The following is a 9624-nucleotide window of genomic DNA, read 5'->3' on the forward strand; positions in this document are numbered from 1 at the left end:
AGAGTCAGACATGACTGAGCGACTGAGCTGAAAACTGAAATTCTGAACCACTTTTAATAATTGATGTAAACTGATGTGATGCTTCTTTGTTTTTTCCGCCACGCCACTCGGCATGTGAGATCTTAGCTCCTTTGCCAGAAATCAAACCCGTGCCCTGTGCATTTGGAAGCAGAGTCTTAACTACTGGACCACCAGGGAAGTCCCAACACTTCCCTTTAAAAAACAAACAAAAAATTATTTTCCAAATCTTCATCTTACAACTTCTGAATTCAGGATGACTTGTTTTTAAATCTCTTGACTTCCAGTTCTCCACTTTCTTTTCTGTTCCTTAATATCTGTCAATCACATTGTCCTATTTTCTGCTTTGAATTTTTAGGCTGTTGGATTAAATTTTGATAAAGTGCCCTTCAGTTCTAACATTTTTCTGTGTATGGTTTGGGAAATGATCTCACCACCCCCTTTCAAACGAAAACACTCTATAGGTGGTCCAGAAGTAATTTTATGACATCTTACACAGTCAAAATGAGGGTTGTGTCAACTCAGATCCATTTTGCAAACCTTGGAAACACTGAAACTTTTCATTTCACAGGTAACCCAATTCTGCCAGTTTTTTTTTTTTTTTTTTTCCGTCTTTCAACCTAAAGGATCCTTTCTCCCTCCCTCCCTTCTCCCATGGTCTTGGCAGGTTCCCTCATTAAGATAGAAGGACACCAAGAAGGGCTAAGATAAAACTGTAGCATTTGGGTTGTGCGTAAATGTTTGTGATTTAAAATGTCCATCTGTTTCCCTAGAATTATTGGCATTCTCAATTCCTTATAGTCTGTGCCAATGTTGGGAGGATTGAAGACAATTTCAGCTTTTTGGAATTCTGCACTTGGAAGCTGCCACATATGAGAAGCCTGAAAAAACAAAGACAGGAGTAGGCTAATAGAAAAATAGCTGAGGCTAACTTCATATAGCAGTGATAACCTCTCTGTCTTGGTCTTTGGTGTGGTTTGGGGTGAATTTACTCATTATTTTTGCTAAAGTCATGGCTTCTAATCTGTCTAAAATTAAGTATCCATTTTTGCCTATATTAAGTATATCCACCCCTCTTTATTCATCTGAGCCAAATATTTTATGTATAGGGGTGCAGAATCATTAATCTTTATAAAAGGATTTCTTAGAACAACACAAGATCAAGGCTGTGTGAGGACAAAGGACTTATTCTATCGTTTTTGACTGAAGTTAACAGCTCAAGTAATTCATTTCTAAGTCAACATCCAGAAGAAAAGAAATCCCGCTTCTCTCCTCCTCCTGTTTCCCACGTGCCTTGTCAAGCACCAGATACTATTCTTATTCTTCAAATGTTTTCTGAAATATTATGGGGGCAGAAGGGCTGTTTGAGCAGGCTCCACATTCTTGAAAGGTCTCAAATGTACAAGTTTGACCTTTTCTGAAAATGAAATAATAAATACGGTCACAGACATACACTGACAAAAATGAAATACTTCTTTGTTTACCAGACAACTGTAAACTTGCATCCTATTATTGGACCATACTGCAGTTTGAATAAACTAATTGGCTTTTTAAGAATATCTTAAAAAATTTTCAGATTGAAACATTTCAATCACAATAAAACATTTTAATCACAAAAAAGACCACTATACACTGCACCAAGATCAGATTTGACATTTTCCCACATTTACTCCACATTTCTTTTTAGTAAGTTTTTTTAAACTAATTAATTTTAATTGGGGGATAATTACGTTACAATATTGTGGTGGTTTTTGCCATACATCAACATGAATCAGCCACAGGTGCACATGTGTTCCCCCATCCTGAACTCTCCCACCTCCCTCCCCACACCATCCCTCTGGGTTGTCCCAGAGCACCTGTTTTGAGTGCCCTGCTTCAGCATAAAACTTGCACTGGTCATCTATTTTACATATGGTAATATACATGTTCCAATGCTATTCTCTCAAATCATCCCACCCTCACCTTCTCCCACAAAGTCCTTTAGACAGTTTTATTGAGCGATAATTTATATGCAGTTTTTTATATACAGGTTTTCTCATGCATCAATATACAGTTGTTTTAGTTTATAGTTTTCTGATTTTTAACTAACACATACAGTCATGTAACAACAACCACACTTGAGAAAATATTTGTATATGACATAAGGTAAGGGTCTAATTTCATTCTTTCACATGTAGATATCCAGTTTTCCCAACACCATTTATTGAAGAGACTGTCTTTTCCCCATTATATAGTCCTGGTACCATTGTTAAAAAATAATTTGGCCAGGGTTTCTTTCAATTCATTCCTTTCTGTTGCTAACAAGTATTTCATAATGGGGGCTTCCCGGTGGCTCAGATGGTAATGGTAACAAATCTGCCTGTAGTGCGGAAGACCTGGGTTCGATCTCTGGGTTGGGAGGATTCCCTGGAGGAAGGCATGGCAACCCACTCTAGTATTCTTGCCTAGAGAATTTCATGGAAAGAGTGAGATTCCTGGGTTGTCTGGTGAGTAGATATTTAATTTTATAAGAAACTGCCCAACTTTTTCCTAGAGTGACTGCATTCTGCATGCCCACGAGCAAAGTTTGAGATTTCCATTTACTCCCCAGGCTCCTGACAACTTGGTATGATCAGTTTTGTTTTCAATTTCATTTTTAGTTGTTCTAAGAATTATGTGGTGCTATCTCATTGAAGTTTTATTAGTTGGCTTTTAATAAATACAGTCATCTTGTAATGACACATTTACATGGTATTTTAACCATGGGGTGTAAAAAGAAATTGTTAAATATTAAATGAAGAACTGAATTCTTCATTCTTCTGTAAACAAAGAGCCTCAAAAACTGGAAGTGAACTGACCTCTTGGTACCACTTAGGGGCACTCCTCTCTCCTCCCCCACTTCTATTTCTGTTTCCATGTTGTAAACATGTTTTCATTGTCCTCCCCAGGATCTGTAGGTAGTTCCCTTTTCATCCACCCCTTTTTGGCACCCTGTGAGTAAATTCTTCTTGAGCCCTGAACCTGCTTCATTTTGCTGCATCATGAGGTCAGGCATTTTCTGCTACAGCTTGTTTAAAGCTTTTACCTCATATTAACCCGAATTTGTTGGCAAGAACATGGAAACCAAAGAAAAGCAAATACAAGATTGGGTAAGTGTGTGTCAAAATCACCAACCTCATACTGTTAGAGTATGTTTTCCATGCCCCAAATCAGAACCCGTGGCCTGACAAGTGTGCACATAGTTAGGAAGACAATTTAAAAATTGGAATGTCCTAGAAATGTCAGAATTATTGTAGTTATATGTGCTGTGCTAAGTCAGTTGTGTCTGAGTCTTTGCGATACCATGTGCTGTAGCCCGCCAGGCTCCTCTGTCCATGGGGATTCTCCAGGCAAGAATTTTGGAGTAGGTTGCCATGCCCTCCTCCAGGGGATCTTCCCAACCCAGGGATCGAACCCAGGTCTGCCAAATTGCAGGAGAATTCTTTACTGTCTGAGCCACCAGGGAATCCCCAGAATACGGGAGTGGGTAGCCTACCTCTTCTCCAGGGGAACTTCCTGACCCAGGAATCAAACCAGGGTCTCCTGCATTGCAGGTGAATTCTTTACCATCTGAGTTACCAGGGAAGCCATTGTAGTCATAGTTATGAAAAATCTGTATGAAATTTAACCCTAAATTCAAACTCCCAGAATCCCCATCTCTACATTATAGGCAGTTTATTTAGAGGGGAAGGAAAGACAGCCGGATGAGAAAAGATGAAGTTTAACTAGGTCAGTTTGGACAAAGACTCAGATTGATACCTCTTTCAGTAGAGAGGGCTTCCCTGGTGGCTCAGACAGTAAAGAATTTGCCTGCATTGCAAAAGACCTGGGTTCAATCCCTGGGTCAGGAAGACTCCCCTAGAGAAGGAAACGGCAACCCACTCCAGTATTCTTGCCTGGAGAATTCCATGGACAGAGGAGCCTGGTGGGCTACAGTCCATGGGTTCGCAAAGATTTGGACATGACTGAGCAACAAACATCTTTAGTAGAGATCATTTGTGAATTCCTTAAAACAAATAATGAAAGTCCATCCAATGTAAATCCAGCTGCAGGTTCTCCCTCAGAGGGCAACTGCTTACCCTAGTGAGATAATAAAACATCCGTCATATTTTAATTTCTGTCTCCTTCTAACATGAATCAACCTAAAATTTTCCTCTTAAAATGTTCTCTGCAAGACCTAAGAAGCTGGTAATTATAACACTTTCTGGGGAAGAGGAGGAAAAGAGAGTTAATCTTCGATCTATTTTGCATGTATTGCTTTTCACTTAATAACTAAAATTTGGGGGGCCATGCTTCAAGGCTTGCAGGATCTTTGTTTCCCAACCAGGGACTGAACCCCGGGCCCCACCAGTGACAGCAATGAATCCTAACCACTGGACCACCAAGGAATTCCCAATAACTCATTTTCAAATTAAATGACCACAACAATAAAACAAATTTAAAAACATGTTCTCCCTCTTAATCACATCATCCCTATATTCCATTAGGGTAAGCATTTGGAAAATAAGGCACAAATCCTTTCCTCCTGCCAGCCTTGCCCAGCACCTACTGCTCAGACTAGACTTGAAAGCACATTTTAAATCTTGTGAACATTTTTCAAGTCTAAAAAAAAATCAGACTCAAACGAATTGTGTAGTCTTCAGTCTGTGGGGTTGCAAAGAGTTGGACACGACTGGAGCAACTTCGCTTTCCATTGCTTTACTGTAAGAGCTGATTACTTTGAGGCATCAGTGAAAATACATTTCACGTTCCTTGAAATTTTTTAAAGGGATGGCACAGGGAAACCAGTTGGTCTGCCTCGACATCTGTTGGTCAACTGATCATAATGAATTGGAGACTGACCTCGGGTTTTGACATTTCAGAAAGAAACTCTTTCCAGGTCAGCCCAGGATTCTTGGAAAATAGCAAGCAGATTGTCCATTGATCAAGAGAAGTCCATTTACTGCTCTTACTTAATCTTCAAATTTCACCTCCTCCAAGAGGCCCTCCTACCTGACCCACCGAGGAGACAGACCTTCACAAATTTAGTAGCAAGACCAGGCTGTTATTCTTGTTCCATCCTTTATGAGCTGGGTGACCTTGAGCAAGCTAAATAACCTCTATGACAAAATCCATCATACTGATGTTTCCAATTGAAATCAAGACTAGAGGACTTTCATTTAACTATATCCACTACACATATGTATTTTGTTTCTCCTACCCCGTAGAGGTTGGTTCTCAAAAACTCCAACATAATTTATTATTTGCTTTGTTCCAAAATACATTTAGCATAGTGCTAAGTCTAAGAATAACAATACCAATACTACCATCAAATACATCATTATTTTTTATTCCGATTTTTTTAGCTGCACACTTTCATCTAATACCTCTGTTTTTAGTGGTTACCTCACCTCCATCCTTTCTCTGACTGTGATCTCTGAAGCTAGAGCTATCATGTTTCAAATTTTCCAAAGAATAATCTTTGCTGGGATAGGAACAAGGAGTCACAAGAGGGAACAAGGAGTCACAAGAGGGAATCTGGGGTTAACAGCTCCTATTACATACATACAATTAATGACCTGCTTTCAGGGGAATTGCCTGGTTGTCCAGTGGTTAGGACTCTGTGCTTTCTCTACCAATGGCCTCATCTTACTCCTCACTGACTTTCTCCTCCATAAGATCTAGCGTTTTTCCACTCAGCTAAATCATCCATCCACTTTCTATCTTCCAGAAAGGATTTGATATCTCTCATGAGCAATCATCTTCTCTCCTGATGTCTGTGGGCTCACACTCTGGATTCCTTCTCTATCATTTTAGTAGCGTTTCAGGAGACAGCAGAGATATTTGCACGGGTTTCATTCGCCACGCTTCTATGTGTTTTCTATAAGCATTTTCCATATCAGGCATAGAGAGGTAGTGTAGTGAAATGATTAGATGCACGCATTCTGAAGCCATGATCTTTAGGTTCAAATCCCTAGGTTTGCCAGCTTCTGTGTAACTCAGTCATACTTTCTGTGCTTAGATTCTTCATGTATAAAATGGAGATAGTGGTGAAGTGAAAGTTGCTCAGTCGTGTCTGACTCTTTGCAACCCCTTGGACTATACAGTCCATGGAATTCTCCAGGCCAGAATACTGGAGCGGGTAGCCTTTCCCTTCTCCAGGGGATCTTGCCAACCCAGGGATTGAACCCAGGTATGCCACATTGCGGGCAGATTCTTTACCAGCTGAGCCACAAGGGAAGCCCAAGAATACTGAAGTGGGTAGCCCATCCCTTCTCCAGTGGATCTTCCCAACTCAGGAATTGAATTGGGGTCTCTTGCAAGCAGGCAGAGTCTTTACCAACTGAGTTATCAGGGAAGCCCAGAGATAGTGGTACCTACTGCAAAACTGTGTGGGGGGGATGGCGCTGGGAACTTATTAAGCACTCCAAAGGCTTTAAATGTTATTAAAGAAAGGGTACAGGGTTCCATAAGCAGAAAGGGCAAAATGATATTGATTACTACTACTAAGTCACTTCAGTCGTGTCCGACTCTGTGTGACCCCATAGATGGCAGCCCACCAGGCTCCCCTGTCCCTGGGATTCTCCAGGCAAGAACACTGGAGTGATCTGCCTTAAACCAAAGGAGAAAAAATTGATTCTCTCGTAATCCTCCCTGGAAGTTGACAGTATTTTCCTCAGGATTTAGCAGTTCTGAATCTTGCAGTTTCAGTTTTTCCCTGCAGGTGGCAGCCTTCATCACCAAAACTTTGTTCCTCACATAGAGCTGACCCTGAGGGGAAAACAAACCCTCTACCTTAAGTGTTTCATTGGATCTATCATTGAATCAACAAATATTTTATTGAGCACCTACCATGTGCCAGGAACCAGGGGAAAAGCAGTGGTCAGGTACACACTATTGTTGCCTTTTCAAAACTTGCTGTTTGCAACAGCTGTAGAACTTAATTTCAAAGAAGCTGAGTGGACATCCCAAGAAAACTTTCCATATAAATGTACTACTACTATGGGTACAACCTTAACTCTGAGACAGAGTGCTCTGTTGAACAAAATGACTCTGTAAAGGAGGTTTTCATAAACTCCACTATCAAAGAAATGGGTTGGGAGGCTAAAGGGCATTGAGATCAGTCATCAGTGCACAAAGAGGGTATTGAGGTGTTCAAGTGGGTGGATGGAAGAACTTAGGAATTACAGGCCAGAGATGACAACTCTCCTAATGTCCCCAATTTTTAAGCCAAACATCTTTTTTTAAAGAAAAATTAGCCATAATTTGCAAATAAGACCAAGGTAGGGCAGTGTAGTTCTTGCCATGTCATGGAGGACATTGTTTAACAAGCTCACCCCAGGATTAATTCTCTAGCAGGAGTTGGCAAACTTTTTCTGTAAAGGTCTAAGTTAGTAAATATTTTAGGCTTTGGGGCTATATACTCTCTATCAACGACTCAGCTCTGTCATCATAGTACTGCAAAAGCAGCCTTACACAGTCATTTTGGTTCAGTCACTCAGTCGTGTCCGACTCTTTGTGACCCCATGGACTGCAGCACGCCAGGCTTCCCTGTCCCTCATCAACTCCCAGAGCTTACTCAAACTCATGTCCATTGAGTCGGTGATGCCATCCAACCATCTCATCCTCTGTCGTCCCCTTCTTGTCCTGCCTTCAATCTTTCCCAGCATCAGGGTCTTTTCAAATGAGTCAGTTCTTCTCATCAGGTGGCCAAAATATTGGAGTTTCAGCTTCAGCATCAGTCCTTCCAATGAATACTCAGGACTGATTTCCTTTAGGATGGACCGTTTGGATCTCCTTGCAGTACAAGGGACCTTCAAGAGTCTTCTCCAACATCACAGTTCAAAAGCATCAGTTTTTCGGTGCTCAATTTTCTTTATGGTCCAACTCTCACATCCATCAGATCAGATCAGTCGCTCAGTCGTGTCCGATTCTTTGCGACCCCATGAATCGCAGCACGCCAGGCCTCCCTGTCCATCACCAACTCCCGGAGTTCACTCAGACTCACGTCCATCGAGTCAGTGATGCCATCCAGCCATCTCATCCTCTGTCGCCCCCTTCTCCTCCTGCTCCCAATCCCTCCCAGCATCAGAGTATTTTCCAATGAGTCAACTCTTCGCATGAGGTGGCCAAAGTACTGGAGTTTCAGCTTCAGCATCATTCCTTCTAAAGAAATCCCAGGGCTGATCTCCTTCAGAATGGACTGGTTGGATCTCCTTGCAGTCCAAGGGACTCTCAAGAGTCTTCTCCAACACCACAGTTCAAAAGCATCAATTGTTCGGCGCTCAGCCTTCTTCACAGTCCAACTCTCACATCCATACATGACCACAGGAAAAACCATAGCCTTGACTAGACGAACCTTTGTTGGCAAAGTAATGTCTCTGCTTTTGAATATGCTTTCTAGGTTGGTCATAGCTTTTCTTCCAAGGAGCAAGCCTTACACAATAGGTAAGCAAATGAACGTGGTTGTGGTCCAACAAAACTTACTATAAATGCAAGCAACAGAGTCAGATTTGGCCCACTGGCCATATATGCAAACCAAGGAACGTATCTTTGTTTTCTTAGTGATTTACTTTTTATTAAAGGCTCAGATTTCTGTCTGTTTTAAATTCCAAAGTATTTCTTTCCAGTATGAAAAAGGACCAAATGTTACCCTGCAGAGATTAATCAGTTTATATTTAAGACTCCTCCTTCCTCAAATATCTACTTCCTCAAAATGCTCTCTGAACCAGCTTTACCATCTTACTGTTTCCTCTTTAAGAAGTTGAATAAATTTTTGACATGTGATTGCCCTCTATTTGAATGAGTCATGTCTCAACGTTGTTTGTTGTACTTTTGTTGTTCCCTAGTAATTAGCAATAAAACCTGTTACCTAAGAGCGCTGTGTTACCATGAAGAGTAGCAAAGAAAGAATTTAGGAACTGCATCTCATCTTGTTGCCAAACTCAGAAGACAGAGGAGGGAAACCCCCTACAAATGGGAACAGAGTTTTTGAGCCTTTAGTGCTTGTGTGCTCAGTCGCTTAGCCATGTCCGACTCTTTGCAACCTTATGGACTGTAACCCGCCAGGCTCCTCTGTCCATGGGATTATTTCAGGCAAGAACACTGGAGTGGGTTGCCATTTTCCTCCTCTGGGGAATCTCCTAACCCAGGGATTGAACCCGTGCCTCCTAGGAGTTTCTTGCTTTGCAGGCGAATTCTTTACCTGAGGGTTTACCAGGGAAGCCCTTTTGAGCCTTTGGCAGAGAATAAAGAGCCAAGATAACTTCCTCCCAAATTCCTCTCCCCTCAGCCCAAATAAGGCTTAATTCCTCATACTTCCAAAAATGGACTATGGGAGGAATCCTTCTATCTTATCCAGTCTCAGAGTTGATCTCTGGGATTTCACTTCCACATATCAGTACTGAAGTTCTGGCCTCCTCAAATCGACATTTTTATTTTCTGTTTTTGTCCCTGAACCTTGAGGGAATCTTAATTCCCTGACCAGTGATCAGTCCTATGTCTCCCGAAAAAGAAGTGCACAGTCCTGCCTGTTGGACTGCCAGGGAGTTCCCTCAAATTGACTTTCTAAAACAGCCCCACACTGAGGTGTTACAGACTGAATGCTGC

This window comes from Bubalus bubalis, chromosome 17 (genome assembly GCF_019923935.1).
Source record: "Bubalus bubalis isolate 160015118507 breed Murrah chromosome 17, NDDB_SH_1, whole genome shotgun sequence".
NCBI lineage: Eukaryota > Metazoa > Chordata > Mammalia > Artiodactyla > Bovidae > Bubalus > Bubalus bubalis.